General features: G+C 38.1%; 1 long non-coding RNA gene and 1 pseudogene across 2 annotated transcripts in view; both read left to right on the top strand.

Moving 5' to 3' along the window:
• Positions 1-22,559, top strand: part of LOC116664950 — a 192,833-nt gene that overhangs the window by 6,050 nt on the left and 164,224 nt on the right. Inside the window, exon 1 of one of the 2 annotated variants that reach the window (XR_004321506.1) lies at positions 14,471-14,738. The exons of the other annotated variant lie outside the window; for it this stretch is intronic. This is a non-coding gene — a long non-coding RNA (uncharacterized LOC116664950). Of the gene's footprint in view, positions 1-14,470; positions 14,739-22,559 lie in introns of those variants that run through there. 2 annotated transcript variants of the gene reach the window in all.
• On the top strand, positions 3,684-4,395 carry LOC102516931 (annotated as a pseudogene).

Here is a 22,559-nt window from a genome sequence, read left to right as displayed (position 1 = left end):
TGATAGATTTTAACTCTAGTTAATTTGCACACAACAAATGTGCACCAGATCAGTATTTTTTTTTTTCAAAACAGAGATCTCTCTTGGACATTAACAATCAAAGCATCTGTCTACCACAGTATTCCGAAATTCCCCCCAGTATTGACTGGGGGTGTTTGATTTTGCAGCCCCTTTCAGTGTAATTAGAGGGCCTCCCGTCCCCAGTCTGTGAGAACAACTAGGTTTTGCTTGAATCACACAGGGAAAGGGCTGCAGGCTGCCCAGAGGCTGTACAGAGCAGGCAGTGGGCTCCACCGGAGCTCCCCTTGGGCGTGTCTCATCCTGTCTTCTGCCTTGTGTGTGTGTGTGTGTGTGTGTGTGTGTGTGTGTGTGTGTGTGTGAGTGCGCGCACAGTTAGCTGATGAAACCCCCTTCCTGTTGAGCTCCGACGGAACTAAGTGGGGCGGGTGGAGCTTTGGACGGTTCTGAAATCTAAGAACGAGCTTCCGTTCCCACCACTTTCCGCTGAGTCAGTCCACGGCGCTCTGCAGGATCCAGAGGTCTTTGTGTTCAGATTATTTTACTAGCTACAAAAGCCACACCCTTGTGCTACACAAACAGAACACTTTGTCCTCCCAGGAGGTCCTGCTCTGACCACAGCCCTGGGATTTCAAAGCTGCCTGGCGGGGCTTGCCCTCTGTGGTGTAAAATGCTAGGCCAGTGAGTGTCTCTGGTCACAAGGAGGAGGCCTGCAGTTGCTGGCCAGTGGAGGCTTTGAACAGTGATTGACTCTCTCCATTAAAACAGGCTCAGAAATCCACTTGTCATGCATCCAGACAAGAAATAGTACAATGACAGTGAGAAAGAAATGGAATTGTGTACTCTGATTTAGAAAAAATCTGTATTTTTATTTTTTTAACAATACATAATCATTTTTAGCAAATACCCATTTATATATATCCTGAGAGTAGATGACACATGGTCTGTACAGGCAGCTGTGGGGAAGAAGTGGTCTAGTGGAAGGAGGGCTGAATTTGGAGACCGAGCTACAGCTGCCAGTATCCACAGCCTGCTTCCCAGCATAGCAACAATCATCTTCACGAGATTTTAGTCCTGTTCCTGTTCTCAAGTGTGATGCAGGCTTAAATACATCTTATGTAATTATACGTTTCGAACCCAATATGAAAATGCAAAATTGTTATTGAACAGTTCTTACTGAATGGTGATTACAGGCACTATCCTAAAGGCTCTGTTTATTTTTCTCATTGAATTCTTGACATACCTTTATGAAGTAGCTTCTGTCATCCTCTTTTCATTAATGAAGAAAGAGAGACTTAGGGGTGTTAAGGCTCTAGACATGGTCACTTAGTTTATAACGGGGAAAACTGGGGTTCTGACAAGGCCCGGGAGACGCCAGAGCTCAAGATCATAAGCGCTAAGAAACTCAGCCCATCAGTTACACCAGCCTCTGCGTAAAGGAGGGCTTGGGGCGGGCAGCAGTCTGGCCACCCTGGCGGCCTGAAGACTTGCTGTGAAGTGTTGGCTTAGGAAGCATGTTGCTTTTATTTGGATTTGATGTTTACAGCAGGGAGGGAAGTGATGCAGATAATTATTACCAGGTAGCTAAGCGCCTCTCCCCACTGGCCTAACATGCCTTCTCCCCCTACCCTTGGCAGAGTCTCCAGTGCTTTCCGATTGCTTCATAGCCTTTATACTTTCATAAAGCATTTTGGGACATCACTTTCGCTCTTGCCAAGCAGACCTTATTGAATTCTCCATTTTGACAGTCAGAGCTCACTTTCTCAAAATGATCATCCATCAAGCTACATCCCAACTCTCTGCAAAGTGAATCTCACAAAAAATTCATTATTGACATTATTCTGAAGTCTCACAATTAGACTAATCCTATCAGTTTCAGTCTTTACAAGAAATGTAACAGTGTACTACTGCCTTTTTTTCTTAACAAACCTCAACTGCGTCTCTCTGAGGCATTTTTTTAAAAATTGGTTTATGTATGCTTATCTTTGTACTTTTAAATTTTGATACGGGATTTTAATAGCCAAAAAAACAGTACAAATCATTCATTTGGGGAGCCCTCAAACTGAATACAAATAATTCTGTGTTTATTTTTTCTCTTTCTCTCTTTCTTTCTCCCTTTCTTTCTTTTCTCTCTTTCTTTCTCTCTCTCTTTCTTTCTTTCTTTCTTTCTTCTTTTTCTTTCTTTCTTTGTTTCTTTCTTTCTCTCGCTCTCTCTCGCTCTCTCTCTCTTTCTTTCTTTTTCTATTTTCTATTTTTTTTGTTAAGAGTGAGCTGCTTTGACCACTCTTCCTGGAAACGCTCTGTTCTTGTGGCTTCTGTAATGCCACAAGTTATCTGATTTTCTCTCTGCCTCACTTGCTGCTCCTCTCCTTTGCTAGTTTTGCCATCTCTACTCACCTGCTAAATGCTGGAGTACTTGGGTTTGACTTTTGGTTTCTCTTCTCTGTTCCTTTCTGACTTCATCTGGCTCCACAAATTGGAAAACCATCTCTATGCTGATGTGTCTGAAATTTCTGTTTTCAGCTCTGACATCTCCCCTGGTTCCAGATGTGTAGTCCATATCTCCCTTTTTATGTAGGGTAACAGTGTTTGTCACACGTACGAAGGTGGACTGAAGGACTTTGAATTTTCTTCAAACCTGTTTCTCTCCCAGTCTTGTCCATCTTAGCTGATCACATCACTATTTACCCTAGTGTTCAAGCTATTTCATGCTCTCTTTTTTTCTGTACCTCTCCACATCTCTTTCATTTTTTCTTTCTCTGCTGACTAGCTTTTTTGCTGTATATTACTTTTCAGTGCTAGCAGCCAGAAGTGAGGGACTGAGGCTTCTGAATCCCAACTCCAGTGCTGGCTGAGCAAAGAGAGTCATTTGGATGAGGTCTTGTTAGCCATCCATCCTGATCCACGACAGCCAGAATGAGACTAAGGTCCTGGACCATAATCAGCGCCTAGTCCTGGTTATGAACAAGGCAGTCTTTAGAGAAGGGGGTTGGTTGTTGCCTGGGTTGGGCAGACATCCTAAAAATATATCTTACCAAATTTTCAATAATTTTTATTTTTAAAAATTTTTAAACATTTTTATTGAAGCATAGTTGATTTACAGTGTTAATTTCAAGTATACAGCAAAGTGATTCAGTTATACTATACGTACATATATATATTTTTTTCTTTTTAGATTCTTTTCCATTACATGTTATTACAAGAAATTGAATGTAGTTCCTGGTGCTATAGAGTAGGTCCTTGTTGTAAATCTATTTTATATATAGTAATGCGTGTCTGTTAATCTCTGACCTCTAATTTATCCCTCCCCCCCTTTCCCCTTTTGAAACCAAAGTTCGTTTCCTATGACCTTGAATTTGTTTTTGCTTTGTAAATAGAATTTATATCATTTTTTCAGATTCTAGTTATAAGTGATATCATATGATATTTGTCTTTCTTTGTCTGGCTTCACTTAATATGACAATCTCGAGGTCCATCCATGTTGCTACAGATGGCATGATTTCATTTTTTTGTGGCTGAGTAGTATTCCTACAGTTTGTAGTTGATTTTTTAATCAGATAGCATTGTGGTTCGGTCATTTTTATATTCTTGATCCCTTTGATTTGAACATTCATGTAAAGAATCAGAAAGGATCAGGCTTTTATCAGTAATCTTTCTAGTCACACTCTTTCCCTTTGGCACGCCACTGAAGATACTTGTGTCGCCATGGGCCGCCGCCCTGCCCGGCATTACTGGTACTGTAAGAACAAGCTGTACCCAAAGTCACGCTTCTGTCGAGCTGTCCCTGATGCTAAGATCCACATCTTTGACCTGAGGTGGAAGAGGCAAAAGTGGATGAGTTCCCACTCTGTGGCCACAGGGTGTCAGATGAGTATGAGCAGCTTTCCTCTGAAGCCCTGGAGGCTGCCCGTATCTGTGCCAACAAGTACGTGGTGAAAAGCTGTGGCAAAGATGGTTTTCATATTCGAGTGCGGCTCCACCCCTTCCATGTCATCCGCATCAACAAGGCTCCAGATGGGTATGCGGGGTGCCTTTGGAAAGCCCCAGGGCACGGTGGCCAGGGTCCACATTGGCCAAGTCATCATGTCCATCCGCACCAAGCTGCAGAACAAGGAGCATGTGATTGAGGCCCTGCGCAGGGCCAAGTTCAAGTTCCCTGGCCGCCTGAAGGTCCACATCTCGAAGAAGCGGGGACTTACCAAGTTTAATGCAAATGAACTTGAAAACATGGTGGCAGAAAAGCGGCTCATCCCGGATGGCTGTGGGATCAGATACATCCCGAATCGTGGCCCCCTGGACAAATGGAGGGCCCTGCACTCATGAGAGCCTTGGCACTGTCCCCTCCTTTCTCACGACCACCAATAAATCCTACTTTCCTTTCAAAAAAAAAAGTCTTTCTAGTCAAAAGACTTCTTTTCTACTCCCTCATTTCTTTTTCTTTTTTCTTGTTGATTAAGAATAAACTTGGACTATATATATAGATCCAAGCTTGGATCTCCCAACCTTCCTTAATGTAGCTCTTTCTCTAAGTGCAGCCCATCAAGTTTTCTATTTCTTCCCTGAATGTGCGTGAAGTGCATGGTTGGTTTAGGTCACCAGCTCTTGCCAAGAAGGCCTTTTGGAGGTAATTAAATATACCAGAAGTGGGGGGCAGGATATGGCTCAGTGGTTGAGTGTATACCTAGCATGCACGAGGTCCTGTTCAATCCCCAGTATCTTCATCAAAAAATAAAAAAATAAGTAAACCTAATTACCTCTCTGCAGAAAATAAATGAAAAAAAAAAACAAATGAACAAGCAAAAATATACTAGAAGTGATGGTGACTAAATAGTATTGAATTCAACCAGAGTCTGTTAAAATTGATTTAATTATTTTTATAATATGATCCTGAGTAACTGGGGGCAGGAGAGGGAATGCACCACTACAGAAATTCCCTGAAAGAAGAAATTTCATGTGAGAAAAAAAATGACAGCAAATACTTTCAATTTAGACAGTTTAGTGAAGCTCTGATAGATGGTATTCTCCTCTGCTTAGGCCAGCCGGAGTCCTGGTACATACTAAAGTAGTGCCTCACAGAAGGACAAGCCGAATGTACACTGCGGTCAGTCTATCTTTCTAAAGTGGCATTCAGGCCAGAAAAGAGAGGGAGGAGCTCTCTCTTCATGAACTAGAATTAGTCATATTATTTCTTACCTCATCAATCTCCCGATAGTAATTTTCAAACGGAAATCTACTAGTTTTTTTTTTTTTTTTTTCCGCTGGGATGGGCCTTCCTGTCTAGCAAGGCAGCTATTTCCATTTGATAATTACATGTTTGTTATGGAAATTCCCTTTTAAAAGCATTACTTAAGGAAATTGTGCAACATCTCTCCCCAAACTTCTTAAAGAATATATATGTCACAGCATGAATCAATGATGTGAAATTGCTTTTCTGGGACATTGCTGACATTCGAGAGAAATTGAAGCAATGTTTTCATAGTCTGCTGCTTCACAGAATAAACATCATCCTTGTCATGTTCATGAATTGATTTTTGTCTATTTGACAACAGAATTGTTCACATGATAACTAAACTGTTCTGATTACTCAAAATGTCACAATATGAAAGATGGAACAACTGTTATTTCCTCACCATTCCTCCTTTATCTGATCCAAATTATACACCAAAACTGAGAAAAACATGTCATAGGATAGTGGAGATAATTCACAGACAAATGAAAATGGGTGAATTAAAAAAAAACAAACAAACAAGGATGAGTCATAAAGTATATTTTGTGTTAGGTAAAATCCATTTATCCTCATGAATGATATTGCCACCAGTTTTCAACCAAACTGATAAAAAAAAATCTTTGGTAGAATAATAAGCACTATGGGGAAGACCCAGAGCGGGGTCCCTGCTCTACCATCTTCCTTGTTCTCTTCAAGGGCTCTGCCGTTGTTGAAGAAACTGGGAAAAGTCACTGACACAGCTTCAGAATTTCCCCAGAAGTTGACAGTAATAAACTTAGGACACTTGCTTTGGATAGAGTTCTATGGTCAGATGAGTTTGGGGATCACCGTGTGTATACACATTCCATGATTTTAGCCATGGCCCAGACCTCCTCTTAAGCGCCAGTCCCGTACAGCCAGCCTCCATTATAACATGGCTCTGGGAATTTCCGTAGGCAATTCAAACTCCAGAGCTGAAGTCAGTTTTTTTCTCTCATATTTGCTTTCTTCTATGCCCCTTCGCCCAAGCCAGACAACTGGTGTTCATCCTGCATGCCTCTCCTCTTGTCACTTCTTCAACCCCCACCCCCTTGATTGAAGTCATCCAGTTCTTTTTATTTAATGCCTTTCTGATCCTTTTGACATATCCTCTTTTCCTCTGTTGCCCATCGGGCTCTCACTTGGTTGGCCTGAATTTATTCTCCTCCCTCTAACTCATCCTTTACACTGTTGACACAGATTTGCAACAAACATCTGCCCCGGTGGGTCCTCTATTGAAAAATATTTAAATGGTTGCTCTTCAGGAGCAACTCTTTCCCCCTCAGAATCCATGTCTCCCTTACATGAACCCACTGCTTCACAAGTTCCCTGAAGTTGATGTTCTCTTTCCATCGCTGACCACATGTACTGCTTGGCTGAAAACACCCTTCCCTCCCTTGTGTGATTGGCCAGTTCCTTCTTGTACAAAGCTTGGCTCATCGTTAACCATTGCTGGCACTTCTCTCTCCACCTTTCTGAATTATGTGCCCCTCCTTTATGCTTCCTAAAAGCCTGGTACATAGCTCTGACTTAACACTAAAAGGCACTGTGATACCCTGTACCTGAAAGAGTATTGCCTCTAAAATCAGACAGATCTGGGTTTGAATTATGGGTCTACCATTTATTAAATATAAATCCAGAATTACATTTTAACCTCAATCTACCTCAGTTTTTCATCTGTACTTAATTATACTACTATTTGCCATATGGAGTCTGTATACAGTTTAAGTAAAATAAAGTATATAAAGCATAAAAATAGTGCCTGACATGATAGGCAGGTGTAGTTGAAGCTCCCCCATAATCATGACTGTACTGTGTTCTCCTGGGGGTTCTCAGGGCTAGTTGCAGGATTGGCCCTCAGAAATGCTGACCAGATGTCAGCTTTTGACACTGCCGCCAACTTTCTCATGAAATACACTCTCCCATCTTGGATTTCCTGACACAGTTCTCATCTGTGTCCCTCTTATTATTCTGGTACTCTTTTCTCCATTTTTTTTTTTTTTTGGAGTTCTTCATATATAAAGGGGAGGAAAAGCTTTTCTTCTACTCTCTTACATTTAGTCTCAGAGCTTTGCAAATTAAATTGGCAAAAGGCAGATTCACAGGAGAAAAGGCCTAGCATTCTATTTTTAATTTTACATGCACAGGGGCTCCATAGAAAGGCGTGAAAATCCAAAGAAGCTGTTAGACTTTGGGGGCGTAGACACCATTTTAACAAAGGGCAGTAAATTGTGGGAAGGTGACTAGGACATGGACGATGAATAAGGGTTGTTTAATCAGGCTTGTTATACAGACTCATAGACTCTCTGTGCTACCTCTGGTCTTCCTGTTACCAGAAAGGAAAAGCACTTTTACCAATGGCTTTGTGACATCTTTAAAATAGTGAAATTTTTAAGGCAGCATGACTCTGTATGATGGGTCACGCCAAAGTTTAATGTCCCAACACCACCTTTCACTAGCTTTGCTTTTTGATTTTCATCCCCCTTCCCACCCCCACCCCCCCAGCAGTTCTGGGTTTCTTCCTTACTTAGATGCAACAGCCTCGTTTACCTCCAGGCATGCACACTTGCAGTCTTCCTTGTCTGGCATATAGTTCTGCCACTCACTACCCTTCAAGTCCCTCAGTTGGTTAGAGAATCTGTTCTCTATTTTTTCTCTTTCTCCTTCTATCAGGTTAGGGAAAAATGAAACAAAACAAAACAAAACAAAACAAAAAACTTCCTTGGGGTGGGCTCCTTTCTTTGGGTTCAGTTTTTCCTTTTGGTGGCATTCATCACAATTGTAATTTCTTTCTTTTCCATGATTCCCATGTTTCACTTTGATGGTGGGGAGCCTGTCTTGTCTCCTCCATGGTCATATCCCCAGTGCATCATGTGTTGAAGATACTCAATAATAGTCATTAAGAGAATGAATGTTATGATCATAGTATTGATAATTTCCCATTTCTTCTTTGCGTATTTATTCTCTCTTAAATCTAAATTCTCAGTTTAGATTCTGAGAATAAATAAATTCTCTTATTTTCTCCAGAGTTTCACTTTGGTTATTAGATTTGTCTTGGTATTAGGTAAGAACAACTGAACGATGTTTTAAAAGTCCTGAGATTGCTCTCAAAGAAAGGTCTATATCTGTAAAATTTTCCCTAGAAAATAAGTTCCCAGGAATTATGAATTTTTGATATTCAATAAATAAATTATTCATTCAATAAAATTGAGTGTTTTTGATTAGAAACACATTTAATCATGTAGAGTGTGTGCTATTCTACTTAATGTGATGAAACTGCTTTTAGACATATTTTTACCCTCAAAAAGTGATACTCTGTCTTACGTGGATAGGACTAAATATTTTATAAAATGTAGTTTAATTATGGTCTGATTGTGTCTATTCTTCATTATGATAGTTTATAAACAGAGAATTGATCACTTCTGTAAACTAATGGAAAATCTGGAGTCTATTGTAATGAAGATATTAGGACCCCTTAGTTTGTTTTTTGCTTTGTTTACTGTTATTTTTACAACAGCAAAGGGAATCTGTAGCCTTCTCTTCCTCCAGAGTTGTAGCAGGTCCCGTGATTTGTCCGCAGCTGTATCTTTTAACCTTTTGTTGATGCTCCACTCTTTCTTTAGTCCCCCCATTTGTCCCACACACTGAAATAAATGGGAGAGTAAGTCATTAGAACCTACTCTTTTAATTAGTTAGACTCTCTTCACACTCCAGCTTGGACCCTGAGCAACTAAGCCAGCTCCCACATTGCCTCCAAGATTTACAGCCCAGGGTGGTAGCTATAAATAGCCCACTTCTATCTACACTTACGTTTCAAAAAAAAAAAATTGGAATGTTGCGGTAGATAAAGTCAGACGTGAGCTTTGGTGAGGAATGAATGTAATTCTGGTAGGACAGCTACCCAACCAGCTGCTAGATTGAAAATATTAAGAGGAAAGAAAATGTGAGCCTTGGATCTCCATTTCTACTCCATCATAAATCTTGAAACCTACGGCTCTAATATCATTTATTTCACACAGTCCTTCCGTGCCTCAGATCTTAGCTCTTCTTCCAGGATGTAGTGAACAGCGATTTACTTACTGCCATCTTGACTGTCTAAAATATGTCATGCATTATATTACCTCTAATTCTCTAGTTCTGTATTTTTTAAACGAGGAAACTGCATCTCAGTATGGTGAATTAATGTGCCTAGATTTCCCTGTACAGTCAGTCGTGGGGTCCAGGCTTCAAACCCAGCCCTTCCTGACTGTAGAGTCTGCTCACTTTCCAGGGTGTTTCGCTGCTTATCCTCATCATGTGAGCAAGCCAGCTCTGTATCCAGGTGGATGATTTCATAAGTGGTCCTTGCATCATCTTTGGTATCTGTTGCGGCTCTCTGCCTATTCACAGGCTCCTCCTTTCCTCAGGTCAGCTTTCCTCACTCATCCCTCCACATTTTGGGAGGTGGCCTTCCTTGAAGCCATTATGTCATTTTAAGTGCTCTTTGCAGTAAGGGCTAAGTGTGCTTAGAGCTGGCTTTTTTATTATAAAATAGTCAGTTTTTATACAAAGTATAAAAGTAATGGCAGGCTTTAGCCAAAAATACGTCTAGAGAAGTCTCATCAATAAAAATTTGTTCTCTTTACTTTACAAGTGACTTAACCTTCCCAGGGAAATTATATCATTTTTACCCTTCTTACCACTGTTTAGTTTAAACTGAATATTTTCAATTGGTTTCCTTCTACCAATAACTGAGATCAGCTTTCCTGAGCAGTGTAAGTTTTGATGTAGGTGAGTAGGAAGGGGAAGATGGGTGGAAGTGGGCGATGTATTCGTGAAGTTCAGTTGAGGGTCGAGCCCTTTCTAGGGAGAAGAGTTCTGGAACAAGTGCTATTCCAGTGGGAGCTGCCAGAGTTTGGCAAAACCGGTGCCTCAAGAGCAGGTAACATGAGACAGAAGGCACATGGCTGGGTCTCAGTGTCCTGATTCCAAATTCCTGGGCCAGAGAATAAAGTTGCCCCAGCTTTTGTTTTCATCTGGCAAAAAGCATCAGTGCTCAACCTGTTGTTAATAACACCCTCCTCTTCCTGCGTGTATTTCAGCCCCAATCCAGGAAGGCTGGCAGGAGGCTGCTAGGCAGGAGGCTGCGAGGGAACCGCTTTCTGTGAGAGAGAAAGTTGGGGGCCTTATACCGGCTCAGATGTTATTTTATCACTTTGGTATTTCTTTTCTGTGCATGGGAAAGACAAAGCATGTATCCTTACTTAGCATGAAAAGGCAAACAAAAGCACCCGTCAGTAAAAGCCTTCCTCAAATCCCCCTGAACCAGACATCTCCCATTTCCTTTGCTTAAGCTCATTTCCTGACAGCCAGCCTTATGCCTTTCTGAACCCTTTTATGGTAGCTTACTTAAAAACAAGCAGTTCTGTGCACCGCCTCTTTGCCTGCTGACATCATCTTTGGAAGGTAGTTTCTTAGACTTTCCATCTCTATGAATTCTTTGATGTGATTCAATTTTATACACACGTATACCCCTATATAATTTTAAAAGTAACTGTTCATTCATACTTTAAAAAGCCTACGAATAGAATTCTCAGCAAAATTATATTCCTTTTTATTTTCAGATTTTTTAATGCTTAAAACCACAACAAACCCTAAACTCTTGCATACTTACTCTAAAGAACCTTCTTTGCTCTGTAGCTTCTGGGAGGAAAGCAGTCTGATCTATTATTATTAATTTTAATGTGTAAAAATATTTCTCTGCATAAAGTTGGATAAATATTGGTGAAATGTCTAGGAATGTCTTCCATCAAGCTTTGACAGGCTTTTTCCTTTCTTTTTTTCTTCTTGTGCCCTGCTTTTCTATTTTAGTCATTTCCCTAAACTCATTTTTTATAACATGAGACAACTTCATCCAGAGCTCACTTTTCTGGGTTTTCTCTTCTAAATAAAATAAGATCCCCTACCCATCCTCCACTACGCCTCCCAACTTTTGTCTACAGCTTAGGTCAAAATGTGTGTGATCCTTAAAAGCAAAACAAAATGAAACCACACACACGCAGGCTGCAGCTCTGGCTGGGCTCCAGGGTTCCATTTGCCAGACAATGGGTGGCCCCAGGGGCAGGGGGCGGGAGGAAGCCTGTCTTGCCCTCTTTGCGATGTCGGGTCAGCAGCAGGTTGAGTCTGGGAACACGGTGGGTTGATGGTTCTGGAAATAATGGTGATAATATACTTGCATAAAAAATCAATTAATTTTGCTTGTGTTTATTCTACAAATCCATTTTACAAGTTTATTTTTTCCCTCTTACAGCAGTTCAAATGAAACTTTGACCAATTTTGGGATAACTACAGCTAAGCAAGAAATGGCCTAGTGGGAAGATAAAAATAGATGTCTTCCTTTAGATTTTTGTTTGTTTTTGTCCAAAAGACTTGCCAGTATACTCGGGATTATAGTCTAAAGACTAAATTTGTCAAATAAAACAATGAAAAGTGCAAGGATTAGCATTTTATCACATAAAAGAGTAATTGCTACTTTCTATATTTGGATTTCTGAATTCTTACTGTCTCTCAGCAGTTTTATATCAGTCTTTGCAAGAAATTGCCAAAAGTGAAAAGGACTGACATATGATAAATATACAAGTCTAAAGTTACATTTTTCAGGGGATATTTTAATGTAAAAAACAGCCAACACATGTGAAAACCAGTTTACCATAGGTTATTCAGTGACTGCTCTAAATGACCCCACACTTCCTAGAATGTACGCTCTGTGAAGGTGGGGATCTTGCGTTACTGGTCAGTCGTGGCATCCACAGGCCATTGGAGAAGTCCCAGTTCCCAGCCCCGACGTGGAAGTCTCTCAGAGAGGGAAAGGGGAAGGAAATCACCTGCTCACTGAGACACACCGTGCGAGGCTGTGCTTGTCCGGACCTGCATAACTTAATGTTAGAACAGTGCTTTCCTCCCACCCCAAAACCACCCTCTTCTCACCCTAGAGTTAGGAATCTTTATCCCATTTTAAAGATGAGTAAACTGAGGCTTAGTTAAGAACTGCTCATTCCTTTTTTAAAAAATTTGTTTAAAATTTTTTTAATGTTTAAAAAAATTTGGGGGTGTAATGAGGTTTACTTATTTATTTATTTTTGGAGGAGGTACTGGGTGTAAGGCCCAGGACCTTGTGTGTGCTAGGCACGTGCTACCACCTGAGCTACACTTTCCCCTCTAGAACTGCTCATTCTATCAAACCTTCTTTTTCCATTTTCACTTGAAGCCACAGCACCACAAAAATTATATGCTGAAAGTTGCACAACTTCTAATTGACAGACCGAGGACATCTATCCCACATGTTGTGTCTACAGGGACAGTCCTTTTTCTGCCAAGTGTCACCTGTTTACTGTATTCTTTTTTTTTTTTTTTTTTTAAACCTGCCTTTTGCAAACACTGAAGGATAGGGAGATGTCTTAAGACTGGGCTGGAATAGACAGTAAGAGTTTAGGTTTTGCCTGTGGAAGATTTGGTGAGAGTCTGGAAGGAAGGCTCATATCCCTCCCAGTAAGATTAGGAAGGGGAGAAAAACAGCATATAGTCCCCACATTGGCACAGCTAACAGCAAGGTGAAAAAACCTGATCCAGTCTTTCGGGATCCCTGAGTTCTAGTGCGTGGCTCTCCTGCCGCTCTTTCCCTGTTGGGGAAACACTCATTCTTTGAGATTTACTCTGTTGTCACTATCCTCCTTTCTCTTCTCCTTACTGTAATGAGTAAATGTCTACCCCAATCGTTTAAAGAAGAGTAGGGTCTGCTGGCTTGAGCTTGGAGCAAAGGGTGAGAAGCTGGGGACAACGATTTACAGGTCTCATGCATCAGTGCCTCCTGTTGACTTGGATATCCTGAGTTTCAATTTAAGAGTGTCCGGTAACTTTACAGAAACATCCATTCTAGGTTATTTCTATCACGTGAGCATGAGTCAGGCAGGGGGAAGGCAGTGCTGATACACCAGGAGGAAAACACCAGGCAGAAGGAAAACACCAGGCAGAAGGGTAAGGCAGACAGTTTTCTGTAAGTAAACAGGGATCCAGGTCACCTGAGGGGGAAAAAAAACCAATGAAAATTTTAGGCACAACTTTCACTAAGCCTTGGGCTTAAACAGAAGTTGGATTTGACCTGTTAAGAGGAACAAAAAGGAATACTCTAGCTTTCTTCTGCATTGTTGTTTTCAAAGGAAATATATTGAAAAGTCTCAAATTCTTACTGTGTGCTCATTTTTCTTCATTTTTTAAATTTCATTTTTTCTGTTCTCTTATAGTTTAACGTTTTTCATTCTGAACACAAATTTGATCTAAAATAGTGGTAATTCTGAATTTTCTGTTTTGAATTTTAAGAGAAACTATGTAATACTAATCAGATTCACAGATTTTTTTTTCTCTTTTTAGTAAACCTAAGGTAGTGAATGAAAAGAGGTTTGTTTTTGGCCTTCACTTAGAACATGTTTTTTTTCCCCCTTATCAAAGGATGACAGGTCCTCCAGTCACACCCAGAAGTCTCTTAAATATATTGATAAAACTGTCACTACAGACACATTCTTAGGTAAACGGAAATCAACACGTTACTAGTGTTAGAAATTTGTATTTTATAGAAAAAAGATATTTTCTTTAAGCACAAGGTCCAGCAAAATATTAGAAAATGTGTACATTAGTTATAAATTTTAAAAAATTGCCATAAAACTTTAGCTTCTGATTTTACTCAACTTCACTGAACTTCTCTGAGACATTTTGACTCTCCCAAGTAGATTATTAATTAGGTGAAGTTTATAGACCTCATTCTGGTGGAGTAAAAATGCTATCAAAGTATGTACAGTTATTCAAAGTCAAATATCCTGATGGATGCACTATGACTAGATGATCAAACAAGGGCAGGTTAAAAAGAAATGTGCCTTTACATTCACTAGCAGCTGCCATTGCAAGAGAGGTTTTGAAGAAAAGGTTTGAATCCAGTGAAAAAAATTGGTTAGTAGCTGGTTATTACCTAATTATCACCTCTTTATTTTTAACATAAAAAAGGACATGAATCCAGCCCACATATTTTTCATTTGGTTTATAGGCTTACTCACACTTTTAAACTTCAATTAAATATTTCTTTCCATTTTTTGACTTAGTGTATCAGTCAGAGTTCTCCAGAGAAACAGAACAAATAGGATATGTGTGTGTGTGTGTGTGTGTGTGTGTGTGTGTGTGTGTGTGTGTGTGTCTCTCTCTCTGTCTGTCTATCTGATTGATTTATCTTAAGGAACTGGCTTACAGGATTTTAGAGGCTGGCAAGTCCAACATCTGTAAAATAGACTGGCAATCTGGAGACCAGGGAAGAGATGAAGTTGCAGCTGGAGTCTGAAGACAGTCTAGATGCAGAATCCCCTCTGCTTGGAGGGACCTCAATGTGTTCTCTTAAGGCCTTCAACTAATTGGATGAGATCCAGCCACATTATGGAGAGGAATCTGCTTTACTGTAAGTCTAATGATTTAAATGTTCATCTCATCTAAAAAATACCTAGAAAACAACATCCAGACTGGTATTTTACCAAATATCTAGGTTTCTTGGCCTACCCAGTTGACACATAAAATTAACCATCATAGTTGGTGATCCTAAAACCATCTATTTAATCTCTGAGGTTTGATTCTTTGAAGAGAGAATAGATCAACATTGTAAGGGGGATATTGAGCATTTTTTTCATGTGTCTATTGATCATTTATATGTCTTCCTTGGAGAATTGCTTGTTTAGGTCTTCTGCCCATTTTTGGATTGGGTTGTTTATTTTTTTCTTATTGAGTCATATGAGCTGCTTATATATTCTGGAGATCAGGCCTTTGTCGGTTTCATTTGCAAAAATTTCTTCCCATTTCATAGGTTGTCTTTTTGTTTTACTTATGGTTTCCTTTGCTGTGCAGAAGCTTGTAAGTTTAATTAGGTCCCAATTGTTTATTCTTGCTTTATTTCTCTAGGAGAAAATTTTTGAGATGTATGTCAGATAATGTTTTGCCTTTATTTTCCTCTAGGAGGTTTATTGTATCTTGTTTTATGTTTAAGTCTTTGATCCATCTTGAGTTGATTTTTGTGTATGGTGTAAGGGAGTGTTCTAGCTTCATTGTTTTACATGCTGCTGTCCAGTTTTCCCAACACCATTTGCTGAAGAGACTGTCTTTATTCCATTGTATATTCTTGCCTCCTTTGTCGAAGATGAGTTGACCAAAAGTTTGTGGGTTCATTTCTGGGCTCTCTATCCTGTTCCATTGGTCTATATGTCTGTTTTTGTACTAATACCATGCTGTCTTGATGACTGTAGCTCTATAGTATTGTCTGAAGTCTGGGAGAGTTATTCCTCCAGCCTCTTTCTTTCTCTTCAGTAATGCTTTGGCAATTCTAGGTCTTTGATGGTTCCATATAAATTTTATTATGATTTGTTCTAGTTCTGTGAAATATGGTGTGAGGTATCACCTCACACCAGTCAGAATGGCCATCATTCAAAAATCCACAAATGACAAATGCTGGAGAGGTTGTGGAGAAAAGGGAACCCTCCTTCACTGCTGGTGGGAATGCAGTTTAGTGCAGCCACTATGGAAAACAGTATGGAGATTCCTCAAAAGACATTACTGTATGACCCAGGAATCTCACTCCTGGTCATACATCCAGAAGGAACCCTACTTCAGGATGACACGTGCACCCCAATGTTCATAGAAGCATTATTTACAATAGCCAAGACATGGAAACAGCCTAAATATCCATCAACAGATGACTGGATAAAGAAGACATGGTATATTTATACAATGGAATACTACTCAGCCATAAAAACTGACAACATAATGCCATTTGCAGCAACATGGATGCTCCTGGAGAATGTCATTCTAAGTGAAGTAAGCCAGAAAGAGAGAGAAAAATACCATATGAGATTGCTCATATGTGGACTCTAACCCCCCCCCAAACAAACAAACAAACAAAGCATAAATAGAAAACAGAAATAGACTCATAGACATAGAGTACAAACTTGTGGTTGCCAAGGGAGTGGGGGGTGGGAAGAGATAGACTGGGATTTCAAAATTGTAGAATAGATAAACAAGATTATACTGTATAGCACAGGGAAATATATACAAGATCTTATGGTAGCTCACAGAGAAAAAAAATGTGACAATTGAATAGATATCTGTTCATGTATAATTGAAAAATTGTGCTCTACACTGGAATTTGACACAACATTGTAAAATGATTATAAATCAATAAAAAATGTTAAAAAAAAAACATTGTAAGGGGGAATAGAGAAATTTTCTACAGGTTCTATGACAAGTTAATATTAGCTGCCTGTCTAATAGTTAGTTTCCCTTTCTTAGAGTTTCCAGATTTAGCAAATAAAAATATAGGATATCTAGTTAAATTTGATTTTCAGGTAAACAATGAATAATGTTTTTAGTATAAGTATGTCCCACATTTTGTATGGGGCTTACTTTTATTAAAAATTTATTTATGTTAGTCTGGAATTCAAATTTAACTAGATGTCTGCTATTTTTTCCCCTCTAATTGTATATTAAAACATTTTTTTAAGACCCTATTTTTTTAGAGTAGGTTTGTAATAAAATTGAGAGGCTAGTACAGGGACTTCCCATATACCTCCTCCTCCCATACATGCATAGCCTCCACCAATATCATTATCATTCACCAGAATGGTACATTTTTTACCAAGGATGAACCTACAAGGACACATAATCACCCTTGGTCGATAGTTTATCTTAGGATTCATTTCTGGTGTTGTACATTCTGTGGGTTTGGACAAAAATATAATGACATATATCCATCATTAAAATATCATACAGGGTATTTTCACTGCCCCCCAAATTGTCTGTGTTCTATGTATTCACCAGTCCACCTGCCCCCACCTCCCATAAGCAACCACTGATCCAAAAAATGTCCAGTATTTTATCTTGAAACATTACCTCTTCTTTTTTTTCAATTTTTTGAAGAAAAATTTTATTGAAGTATAGTCAATTACAAAGTGTCAATTTGTGGTGTACAGCATAATATTTCACTCATACATATACATACATATATTTGTTTCCATATTCTGTTTCATAAGGTTACTATAGATATTGAATATAGTTCCCTGTGCTATACAGAAGAAATTTGTTTTTTAATCAATTTTTGTATATAGTAGTTAATATTTATAAATCTTGAACTCCCAATTTATCCTGTCCTACCCCCTTTCCCACCAGTAACCATAAGATTGTTTACTATGTCTGTGAGTCTGTTTCTGTTTTGTAGATGAGTTTATTAGTCGCTTCTTTTCCTTTTTTTAGATTCCTCATATGAGTGCTATCATATGGTATTTCTCTTTCTCTTTCTGGCGTTCTTCACTTAGAATGACAATCTCCAGGTCCATCTATATTGCTGCAAATGGCATTGTTTTATTCTTTTTTATGGCTGAGTAGTATTCCATTGTATAAATAGACCAAAACTTCTTTATCCAGTCATCTGTCAATGGACATTTAGGTTATTTCCATGTCTTGCCTATTGTATATAGTGCTGCTATGAACAGTTGGGGTTCAAAACATTACCTCTTCTTACTAGCAAATGTTTTTTGGGAGAGTGGGTGCATCTTGCCCAATCTAAAATAGTGTTCCCCACCCCCAGCTCGTCTGTTTGTTGGACACACAGTTATGGCCAACAAAATAAAAATGAAAGTCAAATGATTGGCATTTTCATTTTTGCTCTTTGATTTTTGTGCTTTCTTATTTCTTATGTCCAAACAAAAATACAGTGTCTAGAGGAGGTGAGGCCATCTTGGGACTATGAGAATGAGAGGCACATTTTAAATGAGGCAGAGCAGGAGAGAAAAAAGAGCCCGGTTTCCTCATGAGACCTTTGAGTTGATGCAGCAACCCTAAGTGGCCTGCTTTAGAATTTCCTACAGCCATTGTCATTGTGATTCTGTTACACAAAACTATATAGAAACCTAAAAATTATGGATTTCTGTGTGTCCTTTGAAATCGAGGAATACCTTGGTTCATTTCTGCAACATATACCTCTTTTATCCTCTTTTTGTCTGTGAAAAACAGTCCTTTCTGCTTTTTGATTCCTGAGTGAGTTGGGAGATAGAATTGCCTCTAAGCCAGTCTTGACGAAATGATAGGGCTTTTTCTGTTCTTTTTCTGTTCTTTTTTCTTCTTCCTTTCTTTCTTGTATTCTGTGTACTTGTGTACACATATATTTGCTGCAGTACAGTGAATTTTGTCAACTACCCAAATAGGAGGATGGTTGACGACTATATAACGACAATGGAAGCCAAAAAAAAATGATTCCCTTTGTTTCTGCCCCAAACTGTATCTTTAGATTTTGTTGCCAACTTTATTGCTCTTTATCAGGACAAGTAAATTAAAGAAACAAGAACACAGTAGCTACTTTTCCAAGAGATAAAGTATAGAAATAGACATCACCTAATTCAGCAGGATTTGGTAGGCCAAGAGGCTTGTACTTGGAACAAATCAGGGAAAGAAGTATTGTTAATTATTTCCAATAAATCAAGTAGTGGCTATGAGTAAATTAGGTACTTGAATGGCATGGGCAAGTGTGAAAAAACACAGGTACAGGTATTGCTCTATCAAAAAAAAATTCATGTAACTGTCTTATAAGAGCCTATGGGGTTTATATTTATCAGACACAAAATTAATTGAGCTGAAACTTCAAAGGTACACGAAGAATCAAAATCCCTTTAAAGTGTTTATCATCCACACATCCCTGGCCCTCTGTTCACTTAAAAGGAATCTGTGAGTCCCAAGAGTTATTCATAGCAAGTTGAGGACTATGTCTCCTCCTGTGAGAACAATGAACAGGTCAAGGGCACAGTGTTTAATTCCTATATTACCCAGTAAAGAAAGCTGAATAGCTCATATCTTTGTTTTTATTATAATCAAACTGACCAGCTTTTCTAAACCTTGATTTATCAGGATAAAAAATAAAGATGGTCATAAATACAATCCATTTCTGAGGGGTGTTGAAATAATTAACAAGAAAAAAGTTCTTTGTATGAGAAAACAGATGTTGTAACATATCAATTGTTTCATATTGTTTTTCAGGATATAGGAAACATATTTCTTTAGTGAATAAAACTATATTTGACAATAGTAAGTAGGTATACAAGTTCCACTACTGAAAGGAGATGCAAAAGATAAGAATGTTTTAAAAGCAATTTGTTTTTTAGACAATACATATGTTGACCATTATTTTACTTATTAATTATACTATTATATATATACATATATAGCTTATGAAATTTTAGAGAATCCAAACTCTAGGACATGAAGATAACTATTTTTTTCACATGTTGATAGAATTACCTTAACACTTTAGATTATAATTGTATATAGTTAGTTTAAAGTATATGGAAAAAACTATACTTTATACTTAACACAATGATATCTACTGTGCATTTCTGATGTTACTTTATTTTAATTTTTTCCAGTTTTGTTGAGAAATGATTGATATATATCACCATATAGATTTAAGGCATAATAGTTTGATTTATGTATATTGTAAAATGATTACCACAGTAGGTTCAGCTAACATCTGGCTTCTCATAAGGATACAATAAAAAGGAAAGAAAGAAAAGAGGGGAAAAAAAAATCTCCTTGTAATGAGAACTCTTAGGATTAACTCTCTTAACAGTTTCCCACGTATCATACAGCGGTGTTAGCTATAGCCATCATGCTGTACATTACACTCCTGGTACTTACTTATCTTATAACTGGAAGTTTGTACATTTCACCAACCTCCCCCTCCTCCTGACACCAGCAACCACTGTTCTACTCTCTGGTTCTGTGAGTTCAGCTTGTTTTAGATCCCACATATGAGTGAGATCACACAGTATTTGTCTTTCTCTGTTGGACTTAATTCTCTTAGCATAATGCCTTTGAGGTCCACCTATGCTGTCATATAATGGTAGGATTTCCTTGGTTTTTTTCATGGCTGACTAGTATTCCATTGTATGCATACACTACATCTTCTTTATCCATTTATCTAGTGATGGACATGGGTTGTTTCCATGTGTTGGCTATTGTAAATAATGCTGCTATGAATATAGGGGTGCAGATACCTTTTGAGTTAGTGTTTTCATGTCCTTTTGATATATTCCCAGAACTGGAATTGCTAAATCATCTGACATTCTGTTTTTTAATTTTTTGAGGCTCCTACACACTGATTTCCATAGTGGCTATACTGATTTACAATCTCACCAACAGTGTACATGGGTTCCCTTTTCTCCATATCCTCACCAGCATTTATTATTTCTTGTCTTTTTAGTGATGGCCATTCCAACAGGCATGAGATAACATCTCATTGTGTTTTTTTCTTAATTTTAATTTTATTTTTTTGGGGGGGATAATTAGGTTATTTATTTATTTATTTTTAGAGGAGGTACTGAGGATTGAACCCAGGACCTTCTGCATGTTAAGCATGCCCTCTGCCACTTAAGCTATATCCTCCCTGCTCTCATTGTGGTTTTTAATTTTCATTTCCCTAATGAATGGTGATGTTGAGCATCTTTGCATGTACCTGTTGGTTTTTCATATATCTTATTTGGAGAAATGTCTGTTCAGGACCTTTGCTCATTTTTCAATTGGGTTGTTTTGTTTTTGTCGTTTGTTTTTTTGTTTGTTCTTTTTTTGCTATTGAGTTGAATGAGTTCTTTACATATTTTGGATATTAACCCATTATAAGATGTATAGTTTGTAAATATTTTTTCCCATTCTTTAGGTTGTCTTTCCATTTTGTTTATTGTTTCTTTTGCTGTGCAGAAAGAAGCTTTTCAGTTTGGTGTAGTGCCATTTGTTTATTTTTAATTTTGTTGCTTGTGCTTTAAATATGATATCAAAATTCATTACCAAGACCCATGTCAAGGAGCTTTATTACTATGTTTTCTTCTGGGAGTTTCATGGTTTCAGGTGTTACATTTCAGTCTTTAAACCATTTCAAGTTAATTTTTGTGAGTGGTGTAAGATGGATTCAGTTTCATTCTTTTACATGTGACTATACAATTATCCCAGCACCATTTATTGAAGAGAATGTCTTTTTTTCCATTGAGTATTCTTGGCTTCCTTGTCATGTACTTGTTGACTGTGTATGCTTGGGTTTACTTTTGCCCTCTTCATTCTGTTCTGTTGGCCTATTTGTTTTTATGCCAGTACCATAATGTTTTAAATCTAGCTTTACAGTATAGCTTGAAATCAGGGAAGTTTGATGCCTTCAGCTTTTACTGTTTTCTCAGGATTTCTTTAGTTACTCTGGGTCTTCTGTGGTTCCATATAAAAATTTTAGGAGGCTCTTTTTTTTTGTTTGTTTGTTTTAATTAATACTTCTGTAAAAGATGCCATTGAATCCTCATGGAGATTGTGTTGAATTTATAGATGGCTGTTGGTAATTTTGCTATTTTAACAGTATTAATTCTTCCAGTCCATGAACATGGGCTACCTTTTCATCTATTTGTGTCTTCTTCGATTTCTTTCATCAATGCCTTGTAGTTTGCAGAGTAGAGATCTTTCACCTTCTTAGTTAAATTTATTTGTAAATATTTTACTGCTTTTGATGCTATTGTAAATCATATCAATTTCTTTATGTCTTTTTCAGAAAATATTTTGTTAGTGCAGAGAAACACTACTAATTTTTTATATGTTAATTTTTTATCCTGCAACTTTCCTGAATCATTTACTGGTCATGCTGAATGATCCTTATAATGTACAGCTGAATTCAGTTTGCTAGCATTTACTGTTATTTTAAATAGTATTTTTAAATAGTTTGAATAATACCTGTTCTTGTGTAAATTCCTTTTATATAGGAAAAGAGAGATTCTTATTTTAAGAGTTTGACTAGTAGCCCAAGGTGCTGCTGTGCTATATGCATAACTAGAAAATATTTTGAAAATATTCTTATACTAGACTTTAAAGTCTAAGAAAATGTAAGGATATCTGATATAAAGCAAAGATTGATATTCCCTATATTCTTTTAAAATTTTATGTATTACTTACTTACTTGTTTATAGATAAAAATAGGGGAAAGTTAAGAATAAAAAATTCCTAAAAGGAAGGATAAGGGATGTAAAACTGCCCTGGTACTTCTTTTTGTCACCTCATATTTAGTCTAGTTTCTGAACCTCAGAGCAACTCCTTAGGGCTATGGCAGGGAACGGCATCTGTACCTCTATCAAACTATTTCATCAGATTAAGCAGTACCAGCTAATGCTAAAGGATCTTCACAAACCAATCTGTCAGCCATTTGGGGTCATCGAGACAAAGG

This window comes from Camelus ferus, chromosome 7, assembly GCF_009834535.1.
Source record: "Camelus ferus isolate YT-003-E chromosome 7, BCGSAC_Cfer_1.0, whole genome shotgun sequence".
In the NCBI taxonomy this organism is placed as follows: Eukaryota; Metazoa; Chordata; class Mammalia; order Artiodactyla; family Camelidae; genus Camelus; species Camelus ferus.
Note: the sequence above shows the minus strand (reverse complement) of the source record. Positions and strands in the feature narration are given on the sequence as shown.